The sequence below is a fragment of the Chenopodium album genome, chromosome 5 (assembly GCF_948465745.1).
Source record: "Chenopodium album chromosome 5, dcCheAlbu1.1, whole genome shotgun sequence".
In the NCBI taxonomy this organism is placed as follows: Eukaryota; Viridiplantae; Streptophyta; class Magnoliopsida; order Caryophyllales; family Amaranthaceae; genus Chenopodium; species Chenopodium album.
In genome coordinates, this window is record NC_137838.1 from 58,119,198 (window position 1) to 58,134,513 (window position 15,316).

The window sequence follows — 15,316 nt, forward strand, 5'->3', positions numbered from 1 at the left end:
ATCAATTCGTCGATGCGCTAGCAAAATTAGCCTCAATTATCAACATTCTAGATCACTTAAATATGATGCCATTATGCGTTGATAGAAGAGAAGAACCATCGTATTGCAACGCAATAGAGGAAATAAATGACATTGAAGGAGATAATCATTGGTATGATCATATCCTCCAATATATTACCCATGGCACATACCCTGAAAATACTTCATCGAAAGACCAAAGAGCCTTAAGAACACTTGCAGCACAATACAGTCTAGTAAACGGTCAGCTATGCAAAAAAGGACTTAATGGTCAAAGCTTATTATGTATAGACCAACCTGAATCCACACGCCTTATGGAAGATACTCACAAAGGTGGTTGTGGACCTCACATGAATGGTAAAATTCTTGCAAAGATAATTTCACGACAAGGGTACTATTGGTCCACTATGGAACATGATTGCATACAATATGTCAAAAAATGTCCAGAGTGCCAAATGTTCGCTAATTTACAACACCTTCCACCATTTAAACTATACAACTTCACTTCCCCTTGGCCTTTTTCAACTTGGGGAATTGACATAACTGGTAAAATTTCTCCAACAGGAGTAGGAGGGCACGAGTACGTATTAGTAGCCATCGATTACTTTACTAAGTGGATTGAGGCCGCTTCTTACGTGAATATCACTTCTAAACATGTCGCAAAGTTTCTTAAACAAAACATATTTTGTAGATATGGAGTTCCACATGAACTAAGTGAACAGGGATTTCAATTCAAAGCTGAAGTCAAGACCCTCTTAACTCGTTATAAAGTATTACGTCATCACTCATCTCCATATAGACCTCAAATGAATGGAGCTGTAGAATCGGCAAACAAAAACATAACAGTCATCATTAAGAAAATGGCAGAAAATTATAAAGACTAGCCGAATAAACTACACTTCGCATTATGGGGTTATAGAACGTCCATACGAACATCAATAGGGGTAACTCCATACTCTTTAGTTTTTGGAATGGACGCAGTTCAACCAATCAAACTGGAAATACCATCCCTACGCATCGTACTCGAAAGTAAGCTACCAGAAGCTGAATTGGTAAGTGTAAGGTATGAAGAGCTTTTATTACTCGATGAACGACGGTTAAGAGCTTTGCATCATGTACAAGTCTACTAACGGCGCATTGCGCGTCATTTAAATATAAGGGTAAAACCCAGAAATATCAAAGAAGGTGACTTTGTACTAAAAGAGGTTAGGGGTCCACTAACCGATCCAAGACGAAAATTCAAGCCTAATTGGATAGGTCCCTACCGCGTAATTGAAATCCTATCAGGAGGAGCCGTCAGATTAATGGATATTGGAGGAGATGAAATTTGCTAATTAATAAACATTGATTGACTTAAAAAATATTACATATGAAACCCGAATAAACTCGTTCATTCATTAAATAAATCTTTTTAGCATTCAATTGAAATATTCTAAATGTTATGCACTTTACCGAATAACACGGCAAAGCACATAACAATTGGGGGGGTAATGTAAATTAAAAAGATCATTATAAGTGTTCAGATTTTTTTTCGAACATCACAAAAAACTCTTCACACTTGGTGGGAGGGGGGTAATAATGCAAAAAATAAAAAAATAAAAAAAAAATTTATAACACTCGTAGCATCGGTGTCGTGCGCAACAAATTTCGTTGCACGCGATAGGCTCGCGCAACCTCGGATGTTGCGCGCGCCACCTGACGATGAACTACGAACCCGGATTTTTATGCTTGAAAAAAGTTTCGACTTTTACTTGCGACAAAAAGAGGGCGTTTCTTAAAAATAACATATACTCGGAAAATAAAAAATTAAACTTTGATTTGAATATTAAACAAAGTTTCATTAATTTTTTTCATTAAATTTCTATTCAAGAGATTAAAGAATATATATATATATATATATATATATATATATATATATATATATATATATATATATATATATATATATATATATATATAAATATACAATAATAATAATAAAAAAAGAACTATGTAAAGACCTGATTTCGTATTACAAATAAGTAGGCAATCTCTATGATTCGGTCATATAAAAATTTAAAAAATATAATAATAATAAAATCCAAAAGAAAGAGAGACATTATTGAATTAGATAGTAAAAAAAAACATAGTAGTGATTACACTTTATTTGAATTAAACTAATGATAGAATTGTGTAACACTCTAAGGTTTTACTATGTCCTCGATTGTCACAGATGATGGAGGAGTAGTTTCCATTGCAGTATTTTCATAAGCCTTGGAGCTCTCCCCTACACTCTTCTTTTTCACCCAAACATTGTTTTTCAATTTAAAGATTGGGGCCTTTGCAACCTGTTCTCATTTCCCTTTGACGATTGGAGCTTTCTTGCGAGTGTTTGGTGAAGGTTCTTTGATTTTCACACCTTGTTGCGCGGGTTTGAATGGAGCTTTCCTTTATGTTTTCTTCGAACGCGCCTTAGGGGATGAGAAGTTTAATTTTCTTCTAACTCCTTTGTTTTGGCCACTAAGAGGAGTAGTAGTGGTTGAATGCATCAAAGGCTTAGATGGATTGTGAGCTGTGGCGGCTTAAAGTTGAGATCGAGCCTTGTTTAATTCGCCCTTATCCTCCGCATTCATCCAGGCTTTGTAAAAGGAATATAATACAATACTCGCTGTAGGACTTTGTACTACCCACCTAGGAAGACTTGACCAATATTCCATCCAACGAGGAATTCTTTCGGGTTTAAAGATCACATCTTTAGGGGAATCACAATCTTGTGGGGGAATAATTTGTTTCATCCCGTATTGTCTCATTACCCTACAAGGAAAAATATAAGTGGTATTAGATAGGCCAAGAAGCCTAATATAAGGGCAATTATAACTATTTCCCACCATACTACTTATGTTCCACCAAGGAATCACAAAGCGTATGTTGGGAACCCCGTGACAGAAAAACGACGTCCATTCTTCTTCATTCTTATGCTTGTAAAGAATTCAACGTCTAGGGAATGTCCTTACTCCGTTAGCTTCAAGATTTTGTGGCTGATCAACAATTTGCAAACGCTCCATGAGCCAAATCTAAAAAAAAAAAAGTTTGCGATTTACACAAGCAGGTGGCACGGGCATCAAAATCAGTTGTGCGCGCCAACCGCGCGCATCGCAGAAGAATGCGCTGGTCGTAGCAGCGCAACTTCATGACTTGCGCTGGAATACGACGTAAAAAAAACGTACGTGTGTAATAGGAGTGGACTTCCCGTGAAACCGTTTTCGTTAGGGTCTCCTCTAAGGCAATTCAAGCATAGAATGGTTTCCGCTAAAGCCAAAGGAGCGGGTGAATGACATCCCTCTATTTGCTCTACTATGGACACCATGGAATAATCTCCATACTCTTTGCCTGTCCTAAGTAAACAATTAGTCATATCATTGTCAGACAAACCAAAAAATCTTTGGAATATAGGTTTGGAATCCGGCAAGGTAGGCGCATAGGTCACAAGGAGAGTGTTTGTAGGGAAGCCTTGCAAGGCCTCAAACTCGCCGGGAAGTGGGACAATCTCTTCTTATTTAAACAAGAAAAGATGATGGTTAGAGTCCCAATGGTTGACGGCGGCATGAAGAAAATCAAAATTGATCACTAGTTGCATATAGTTTAATAAAGGGTCTAGGTGGTAAATTTTGAAAACTAGTTTATCCTCAGTTGAGAGGGAGGTGACCCATTGCTTCAAGCGTTGTTAAAAGGTTTTCACCATTGTTCAAATCAAAAAAGAGAGAGAGAATTTAGAGAGATTAATTCTTTTTTAAAATTCTTATTACTAAGCGAATGAATGCGAGTTACTTAAAAGCCTACACGAAATCACGTTTAAATAGACCCAAAAGGGGCAAAATTTTGGTAATTTTCGCTTGAAGGAAAGTTCACCAGCTGGTGTCGTGCGCAACTCATGAGTTGCGCGTGACGTACGCGCGTACCAATTCACATGCGCGCGATAACCGCACGCAACTCCTACAGTTGCGCGCATCTGCTATGTTGCGACATGTGAATTAGGATTATTTCCGTATTTTGGACTACTTAATGACGGAATCCCACGAGATCTTAAGACAAATCATAAGCTTACCTTTTACTAACCTTTTTGTCCTTTTCCTTAATATTTTCTTATTTTTCATATTCTCTTTTTTATTTTCTTTTACTTTCTTTTTTTTTTTCCTTTCTTTTTTTCTATTCCCTTGTTTCCTTTTTGTTATTTTTTCGAGGGGGGTAAGTCGGGAACCTTTCCCTCCCTCGGAAAATTTTTGCTTGGAAAATTGCAAATTTTTTATAATAAAAAGAGAAAAAGGTAGAAAATAAAAATAAATAATAATAATAATAAATAAAAATGTACACATGGAAATAAAAGATAATGACATATATACAAAAAAAAAAAAACGTGTCATATGTACAACAAAAAAATATATACATTTGTTTCCTAATATAAAAAAAAATGTGTGTACAAAGGAAGTCAGGATGGTCAGCGACTCCCAGACGGCTGCTGCACATCCTGCAAAATCTGAACGAAGATTAATACATAAAATATGTGATAGCTTCGTTAAAAGAAAAATAAATAATAAACTTATCGCAACCATCTGATGATCATGGCATGATAAAGTGAGGAGAGCTCGCCAATAAGCAGCTCGGAGAGCGCGTAAAGTCCTCACCATGCTGTTCACGTTCTCTCGCGGAACCTGTTCCAAAAGACAAGGACAACTAGCAAAATGTATATGATTATATACACACACACACACACACACACACACACACACACACACACACACACACACACATGCATAAGGAACATACTGACTCAACTGTCTCAGGAACAAATGGTATCCCCTCCTCATCCTCCGCTGCTAAAAGGATCTCACAAATTACCGGCCCAACGACATCGGTATACATGATCTCCGCTGTAGGGGGCACCCAACCACCTAGCTCAACCCGCTGAAAAATAAATAAAAGGGTCAAAGTTCCGAAAAAATAAATATAAATAACAAAAGAGAGTTAAAGTACAAACCGGAACAAAAGCTGGGAAAGGAGTCAGCCTGGATGCGATGAAAGTCGGATACGATGCTCGATCCTCGGTAGACAGCAAATCCTTGGTAGACAGCAAATTCAGACGTAACATCCGGATTGAAGGATCCACAGGAACTATGGGCTCCTCGAATGCAGACTGCCAGAGAACATCTCGCCTAAAAACCAAGCGTCTGTCCTCTGAAGGACTAGAAGTCCTAGATAAAGAGCTCGAAAACGACAACGAATCATGCCGGACCGGACATCGTTAAGGACTCCGACGATCAAACTTCAAGGACGGAGATCGATCTACAAACACAACTACATGAAAAATCGTAAAAAAATAAATAAAATCAAAAGATGCACATGTAGTTGGAATACTCACCGACGCACGAGTCGCCGAAAGGATCCTCTGGCGAAAGTCGCCGGCCGAAGAGGCTCGTCTCTTCTTAATCATGACCAATCGATGGCCGATAGGAAAACGAGTAGCCCCAAGCATCCTGGGGGCTAAGAAAGGTAGGTACGAGTATCCTCGAGCCTGAAACCGAAAAAGGATAAGCCTAAAGGAGAAAAGCAAAAATAATAATCGAAAGAAGCTTAAAGTACGTACCTCAAGGATACGACCATGCCACGTAAGGGAGATCCGAGGCACCTCAGTAGCTACCGCGGAGTCCATCACCCGGGTTGCCTTGCCCATAGCTGTAAGCATACGGGCATACGACACCTCCACCCAACTTAGGTTACCTACTTGCCCCAAATGGCTGAGGAAAATAAGTAACCCAATAGCGAAACGTTCCCCTCGATCACTCAAGATAGTAACGGAAAGAACGTGAGCAATGTATATCTGAGCCAGCTGCTCAGGTGTACACTGCGGATCAAGCTCGTCAGCTGACAACTCGTCGGCAAGAACTGGGTACGAACAAGACTACGCGTACACGTGAAGGGCCGATGCAAGACGGTCCCCCACAAGGTCGCCCAGTCTCTCGTCTGACCCCTTAACGAACTTTATGGCTACGAGCTCGCCTCCAAAAGGAAAACCCGTAATCATAGAGAAATCGAAATGGGAAACTGTCATTTCTCCCCATGGAAAGTGGAAAGTGTTGGTGGAATCCCACCAAAACTCCAGCAATCAACATATGAAAGCTGACGACGTAGGCTGACTTGATAAATCCCATAGAGTCGCCAGTTGGGAGTCAATCCCCGAAAGCGCCACAATCTCCTTTTCCACCTCGGGAAAACTCTCAAAACGGGCGCGTAGGTCACCAGAACCGTATAAACGCATGCTAGGTTCAATCTAAGGAAAATAAAATAATAATAATAATAAAAAAACGGTTATGGCTTAAAAAGGAGAAGAAACAAAGGAAAAGAGAAAGAAACGAAGGCGCAAAGAACTCACGATGCCGCGCTACCCTCTAATCGAGACGTTATGGTCTGGGTCCCACTTAAGGACCCTAGGGTCCCAGTTGGGAGGAGCCTCCCAAACCACATCCTCCTCGTGACGTCGATCGGCTGTGACGCGTTGCTCCCGAACCTCATCTCGAGGACGGGTCACCCTCTTTCGAAGGCGAACCGCCTCGTCAGGACCCTGTAGAATCTCCTCAGCATCGATGAATGGAGGCGAATTCATGCTATGATGGATAAAGTTTCTTTATTAGTTTACTTTATTTCCTAAACTAAACTATTATACGTATTCTAGACCCATTTTGGCAGCATAACGGCTGCCGATAGGGAAAACACGAAAATCAAATGCCACCCATACTTCGGAGCAACGATAACTGCAGTTAAACTCAGTAAATGGGGGCTTCTAACACCCACAAAAGCCATCCTATACTAGTTTCAACTAAGCATTCAAGGGATTGTATTTCAAAATCTTGAAGAATCAACTACTCTTAAACGAATAAAAGTAATATAAACATGATTATCGTCTACCAAACAATTTTGAGGTTTAAACATGGCAAAAATAAGCTAAGAGTATGTTTCGCGCCATTTTTCAACAATTCAAAATTCGCAAAAATGGATTATGAAAGTTGTAGGGAATATTTCAAGCATTACCCCTAGCTTGAACCCCACTATGATCATACACTAAAGTACGGTGGCGTCCAAAGGGAAAGAAGATAAAGCAAAAGAGTCGCCAACAAGTTTTAGGAACTTGTAAACAGTTCACACGGTGAAGGTTACACCCCTTAACGATCCAGGAGATCGTCAACTCCAAAAGGTCAGGAACCATGACTGGTAGTTCGGGGATGAACGTAAAAATCCAACCTAAAAGAGATTGAACCTTCCCTAATAATAGGCCTCTACTTTATTCTGATCGTATTCATGTGCGCTTTCTACCTAACATGCAATCATTAGGTTTACCCTAAACCTGTTTATCTATGTTGGTTGAATATTAATGCACAAATAAAACTATTATTGGCGATCACTTGAATTATAATCAAATTAACCCTAAAAAAGATTATTAATTATCTTATTAAGCGTGATTACAAGTACCAATTCCCTTTAAACATGCATAAAAGGTGTGATCAAACAATAAAAATAAATAATGTATCAAGCAACATAATAATAATAATCATAAATCATAACAATTATAACAATAATAATTATAATCATGTTCATGTTAAAAATAAAGCATAATTGCAGGTCATATTTCAAGCATTATCCCTAACTTGAACCCCACTGTGATCATACACTTAAGTACGGTGGTGTCCAAAGGGAAAGAAGATAGAGCAAAAGAGTCGCTAATAAGTTTTAGGAACTTGTAAACCGTTCACGAGGTGAAGGTTACACCCCTTAACGATCCAAGAGATCCTTAACTCCAATAGGTCTGGAACCATGACTGGTAGTTAGGGGATGAAAGTACAAATCCAACCTAAAAGAGATTGAACTTGCCCTAATAATAGGCCTCTACTTTATTCTGATCGTATTCATGTGCGCTTTCTGACTAACATGCAATCAATAGGTTTACCCTAAACCTGTTTAATCTATGTTCGTTGAATATTAATGCACAAATAAAACTATTATTGGCGATCACTAGAATTATAATCAAATTAACCCTAAACAAGATTATCAATTATCTTATTAAGCGTGATTACAAGTACCAATTTCTTTTAAACATGCATAAAAGGTGTGATCAAGCAATAACAATAAATATCAAACAACATAATAATAATCATAACAATTATAATTATAATCATCAAAATAATAACCATAATTAAAATAATCATTTTAAAGCATAATAATAATAGCAAGATGCTAGGCATGATACTAACAAGATTAATAAAAAAACCCTAGCATGTCACTAAACAAAAAAGATCAAGTATATAGCCCTAACATGATACTAGCATGAATATTAGGAAGAAAATAGGAAGCATCGCATGAATCATAATAAGCATATTTGATATTATAACCTTTTCCCTAAACATAATACTAAGAATCATTGTTGTCATTCAAAACATCAAGCATCCTAACATGATACTAGGAATCATAATAACAACTTAGACATGATTTCTATATCATAATATCAATGCAAACAATTAAAACACTTGGATGCCTCGTACCTCTTTCTAATAACAAAATACACGCGTTAGTAACTTCAAGGAAAATATAAAACAAATAAATTAAATAATAATTGAAAGAGAGATTTAAGACCAAACCCTCAGAAATTAAAACCTTTCACGTATAGGGCGAAGGAAACTTCGAATTATGCTAGGTGTGTCTAGATCTTGTGAATGCGGAATTTTGTTTGTAAAAGGGTTGGTTTAGAATAAAGAGAAAGAGAGAGAGAGAGAGAGAGAGTAATCAAGTGATTCTTGATGAGAATTGGTGATTGAAAAAGGGGAGATATGGCCTCTATTTATAGAGAAAAAAAGAGAGTCGAAGAATAAGAAAAGAATCCGAATTCGAATCGAAATAAAACTCGATGGACAGCAGTTTTTGTGGATTTTGTTTTTATCATATCTTTTGATATAGAAGTCCAAATAAGGCATATAATATGTCGTTGGAAAGTTATTGAATTCTACTTTCCAATCCAATTAGAATCATATTAAAATATTTTGTAGATAAAAAGATATGGCCAAAATAGTGGGACAGTGTCAGTTTTGGATAAAGTTTCATATCTAATTCATATCTTTTTCGTTATAGCTCGGATTTAATATTATAATATATCATTTGAAAGAAAATTTCAAGATATATCCAAACATATAAGATTTGGATAAATATTATGAGTAACGAAAATAATATCTGACTGTCTTTGAACATCTTTAAATTCGAATAGAATTAGGATTTAAGAAAAAAGGAAAGTTTTTATTTAACTCAAATTCTTTGATCTTATTTTTTCAAAAAGGATAATTAAGATCTTTTGGAAACTTATAGAAGATTCTAATTAATCCTAATTAGTTTAGAAATAGGATTAAACCTTTGGACCCTCCACATGATCAGTGGGTCGTAGGTAAGATCCGGTTCAAGCCCAGTTTAGTATTTTGGCCATAACTTCCTCATTATTCATCGGAATTGGGCTTATAATATATCGTTGGAAAGGTCTTTTCAAACCCCATCCAACTACACCATTATTGGACCCATATCATGGACCAAAATAAACTAGAATGCACGTTTTTCATAAATAAGGTAAGAAAAGAAATATTTTCAAAAATAGATTGAAGAGATATTTTAATAAAAACATCCTCATCACTAGACTTTTCACACTTTCACTTTGATCGATTTATCAAATGACATGAACGGTATTCATCACTGGCTTTGGTTTTGGGGAGATACATTTGGGTGTCTACAAAAGCCCCCACTTTGACTGAGTTAGGAAAAACGCATGTTTCGAAAACAAAAGTCAAAGTATCGATAGGGACGGAGAATGATTCATAACGTTCTGCGATCCTAAATCACTCTTGTAACGCCGATACCTGCAAAATACCGTTAGTTAAACAAATAAGAGAGTTAAGAAACGCGTATCTTGCACCGTCGAGCACACGTCTCTGAAGGTAACCGATTTGTTGTGACGATCTTCCGCAAGTTAGAGAATACCGCCTGAAGACTGCTACGCCTGTAACTGCCTCCAATTTCCGCTGTGATAGTCTTCGAAAAGATCACTGCTTGTTGATCCTTATTGTTGCTATGCCAGTATGTCGACGCTTTGATGCTTGTGAACCAGCATGTCGGTGCTTTTGCTGTGATGACAATCCTCTTTTCTTTGGGAATTGTTGCCCACACAACTCTTGTATGATGTATGACAATCCGATTTAGGGAAAGTTATCAATGATTCGTAACAATCCATCCTTGGAAATGTTGCCACGATGAAGCGACAATCCATATCTTGGAAAATTGTCAAAATCTAATTTTGGTAAAAGTTGCCAATGCTTCGTAACAATCTGTCATAAGAACTTTGCTACGATCAACAATCCACATCTTGTAATATAACTCTTGAAATAAATCCACCTTGGAAATTTCCCAATGCTATGCGATAATCCTTTTAGGAAAATATTGCCACAATTGACAATCCGTGTATTGGAACATTTGCCAAAAAAGAGTCGATCGACAATCCACTTCGGGAAAATTTGCCACTTGCTGAAATGAATGACAATCCACGTTGAGGAACTTTTGCCGAAATTTATGATGAGTAGAGACCTACGACAATACTTTGGGAAATTTTTTCCATAGGGAACTGGGTTTATGACAATCCAATCTCGGAAAACTTGCCAAAGATCCATGAATGTATGACAATCCAAACTTGGAAAAACTTGCCAAACAAAGAAGGAGCACGACAATCCACGCTTGGAAACTTTGCCATGGATGACAATCCAATCTTGGAAAAATTGTCGTTTGAAGAAGATGCGCGACAATCCATAATTTGGAAATATTGTCAGTTGGAGATGACAATCCAATCTTGGAAAAATTGTCGTATAAGTGATGCGCTTGCTTTTGAACTGATGCCTTGGTGTTTGTAATGAGCCAATGCTTAGGCGCTTAAGCTAAGTGAGACGCTTTTTTGTCAGGTCAATCACTTAATACGATTGTAATCGAGCCGACTAGTAACCATGTCAATTTGCTTATAGGGGCTAACTGGAGTACCAAGGAACCCGAAATTGTTGTATGAGCTCAAAATAACCATTCAAAGAGGCTTCGAGCTCTGTCGCTGCTGAAATATCGCTGGCGCCAAGAATTGGCTCTGTCGCCAGACGCTGGGATCTAGAGTCAGGCCCTGAACTCTGTTGCCAAACGCCAGATGTTGTTGCCAGACGACAGCCTTGTCGTCTGGTGCTGGAGTAAGGTCTTCCCTATTCTGCTCTTGCTGCCGCTATTGCTTGGTTTCACTTCGAACTTTGAACTTTGTTGTTTCCTTTCAACCAAATCCGCTCAAGTCTTTTGTAAATTAAAGCTCTTCATCAACAATTTACCGATCAATGTAATTCCTCTTATCTTGGAGGAATCTCCTGTATCATATTCGCGGTTTTTTTCGAAAAAAATCCGAGAATGTCCTCACTTGCTAGGATGTTCCTGCATTTATATCTTTGACCATAGGACTTTGCTTATCTTTCTTTAGAGTTGACCTAAGGTTTAATGTCGCTTCACTCATTGACTTGACACGATGGTCGCGGGTGGAAGTAGGTCGTTGGTACTACTAACCCTAACCAAATTAGAAATTCATAATACCTAAACTTACACTAAACTAGTTAGTGGCAAGTAAAGGGTCGAACCCAAAAGGACTAAGTGTATCAATTTGTGCTAATTAGACTACTAGGAAAGCTTGTGAGATAGAGAGAGGTTCAACAAAACACAACTAAGAACAAATAACTAAAACTAGGGAAAGTGGAATCCAATTACATCAATACATTCAATAACATCATACAATTAGATGAAAATGACCTTGATTAGGAACAATCAACACATTTAACTCACTCTCGCACAATTAAGCATGTTAATTATCCTACTAAACTAATTCACTCTCGTGCAACTAGCCTAGCAAAGGTATGGAAGAAATTAGGGCTCTCAACCAACTCACTCTCGAACAATCGATTGAAAGCACAATTAAGAACATAGAATCAATTAGCTAGAAAGATTCTAATCCATAAAAGCATCATCCATACACAATAATCAAGAAACAATTCCATACTAATCACAATCAATCATTCAATTTACTAACATAACCTTCATCCATTTCCCTAGAACAAAATCTAAGCTAACATAATGAAGAAAGACATGGAAAACAAGGTAAAATAAGAATAAAAACAAGATTAAACAAATAAACTAATTAATCTACTCAAATCAATAAACAAAAAGCAAAAACTAAGAATTAAGCAAGAAATAAAGATGAGAGAAAGTTAGAAAATGCTCATTGAATAGATGAGAAGAAGTTCCACAAAGTTGCTTCTTCAACCTCTCAAAAACTCCATGGAAATCCAAGCTTTCTCTCTCTACACTACTCCTAAACTAACCCTAAGAGAGATAAAATATAGGCTAAACTAATCTAATCAATCTAAAATAAAATGTTGATTGAAAGTTTTAGAAAATAACCCAAAGAGGGTATTTATAATACAAGCTAAAATAATATAAAAGAAATTAAAAAGAAATAAAACTAAACTAAAACAATTAAAATACTAAACTAAAAACCAAAAAAACAAAACTACGATAAAATAAAATAAAAGAAAAGGAAAAGGAAAAGAAAAACCCCAAACCCACTAAATTCCCCCAAAAACCCACGAAAACAATCAGACCCCCAAACTCCTTCCCTTTCGAATATGGCTGCTCACATTCTCCATCATCAACAGCAAACAATCATCACCGTTCATCGAAAATCATCATCAAGCATCATCACATCGTAGCCGTTCGATTTTCATTAAAAGTCACTCGCGAAGCTCGTGAAATGGTTCGGTCGAACCAAGGGTTGGTGCGGCCGAACTACGGGGTTGGTTCGGTCGAACCATGGGTGTGTTCGACCACACCTCTTCAAATTATAAAACCTCAAAAGTTTCTGACTCGAACTTCGACCGAACTCCTTTGGTTTGCTCGAACTTGATTAATTGCTATTTGCTCTTATTTTGGGCGCTTGATTGAAGTGAATTGTTGCGATTTGTTGGCTGCTATTGTTGTGGTGGTTTTGGCGTCTGACGGATTGCAAGTTGGCTGGGATTGGTGGCGAAATGGGAGGCGCGGCAGGTGAGGTTGTTGGCGGTTTGTGAGCTGCGGGTTGCTGGGTGTTGGTGTATTGGAGGTGAGGTGCTGGTGGTTGTAGTTGTGGCTGGTGAGAGGTGCGGTTTATGGGAGCAGGGCAGTAGGTTGAGCTGTGGTGTAGGAGTGGTGGAGCAGGTGGTTGTTGTTGATGTGCGGTGAAGGGGGCTGAAGTGTGGGTGTGAGAAGGTGGTTGCTGGTGGTTGTTTGGTGATGTTGGTTGCGGTTTATGGGAGCAGGGGATTGGTTGGTGATGGTGGTTCAGGTGCGGCTGGGTGTGGATTGGTGGTGGGTTTGGGTGGCTGCTGTGGCAGTTGGTGTTGGTGTTGTTGGGGGAAAGCAGTGGTGGAGCTTGGTTCAATTTTGTGCCTCGAACCTCGGACCTTGAACCCGATCGACCACGGACCCGAAAACACCTACAACCAAAACAACACGAGGGGATTTTTAAAAGATAAAATAAAATAAAATAAAATAAAATAAGATAAATAAAATAAAATAAGATAAGATAAATAATGTAAAATAAAAAGCTAAAACTAAATAAATAATATAATAAAATAAAATAAAACAAACTAGAAACTAAAAGAAAATAAAATAAATAAAATGAGAGAAGCGGGAAATTATTAACTAAAACTACAAAAATAAACTAAAAACTAATAAAAACTACTAAAATACTCAAAATAAAGATAAAAGACGAGAATAAGCAAATAAAATAAATAAAGAACAAAATGGGCTAAATTATTGTAAAATAAGCCGGAAAGCGACTCAATAAACACCCTAAAAGTGACATAAAAGTCACTTATCAAACTCCTTCAAGCTAAACTTTTGCTCGTCCTCGAGCAAATTAACATGAAACACGTGGTTCGGAGAATGATTTATTCAAGCAAATCTAAGACACTAAAGGAGACAAGAATGTACACTAACTCACTTTCGTAGGAATCACGGTCAATTTTAGCAACTAAAGACAAGCCCTTTAAACCCCTAGATCGCCCTAGAGGACGACTGTGCTCTCGTGAGGGTGTCCTAAGAGTTTAACCCACAACTCTAAACAAAAACCAAGGCAAGGCAATAAAAAGAAAAGAAAAAGAAACATAAAAAGAGAAAGAAAACACAAAGTTCATATTTGGACGAGAGATAGGAACAAGCACCAATGAATGTAAACCTTTCTAAATAGACAAATGTATGCACGTTCCAAGATGTCAATGGTTGATTGAAACATAACGTATGTTAAGCATAGAGAACTAATGGGGACACAATCCACCCTAGTCCCAACCAATCGGGCCGCATTCTCTCCACTAGGTTCAAAGCAAACCTTAAGCTAGCTTCTCATGATTCCACGAAGGAACCGAAAAAAGATAAAGAAATGAAAAACTTTGAGAAGGTAATCCCGACATCTCAACTATGCATACTCTCTCCATAGGTTTGAAGTCTATCTCCCTCCACCGTTCTTTGACCTAACCCCACTAAAGTCTAAGGGTCTTTTATTGGGTTGTAACGTAAGGCTAAGGGTTAAGGCGGGGTAAAAATTTGAAAATTTTGGTGATATTTCCTAAGTGAAGCAAAAGAGTGGCCTACTTTAAAAAAAAAAACTCAAGAAGTCACAAAATATCAAACAAAAATACCAATAATGCCATCTCCCCCAAGCTTATTCAACACTAACACAATATAAACTAAAACGATGTAACGCTCCCCCCCCCCCCCCCAAGCTTGAACGAAGCATTGTCCTCAATGCTTAAACTAGGGAAGAAAACGAAACCAAACTAAAAACTTTTTGTGTTTTTTGTTTCTTTTTCAATTTTTTTTTAGCTCTTATTTGATGTCCTTGCCTTTTTTTACTATGGACGGCTTTTTCTCGAAACTTCATTTGATTTTCTTGAATTGCATCTTTCTTCTCAAACTTTTTTGCATTTTCTTTTCAAGCTCAATTTTCAATGCCGTACTTAAACCAATTCACAAAATGTCTTGTTCAATTTTAACACTCTCAAAACTCAAACCTCACATGTCAATGCTTCACTAACTAAAAGGGTTGGTAAACATAGGCCATTAGGTTTGTAACGCGGTTTAAACAAGAGTGGGAAACATTAAGCTCAAATTGGTTAATAAGTAGGTCGATGCAAAA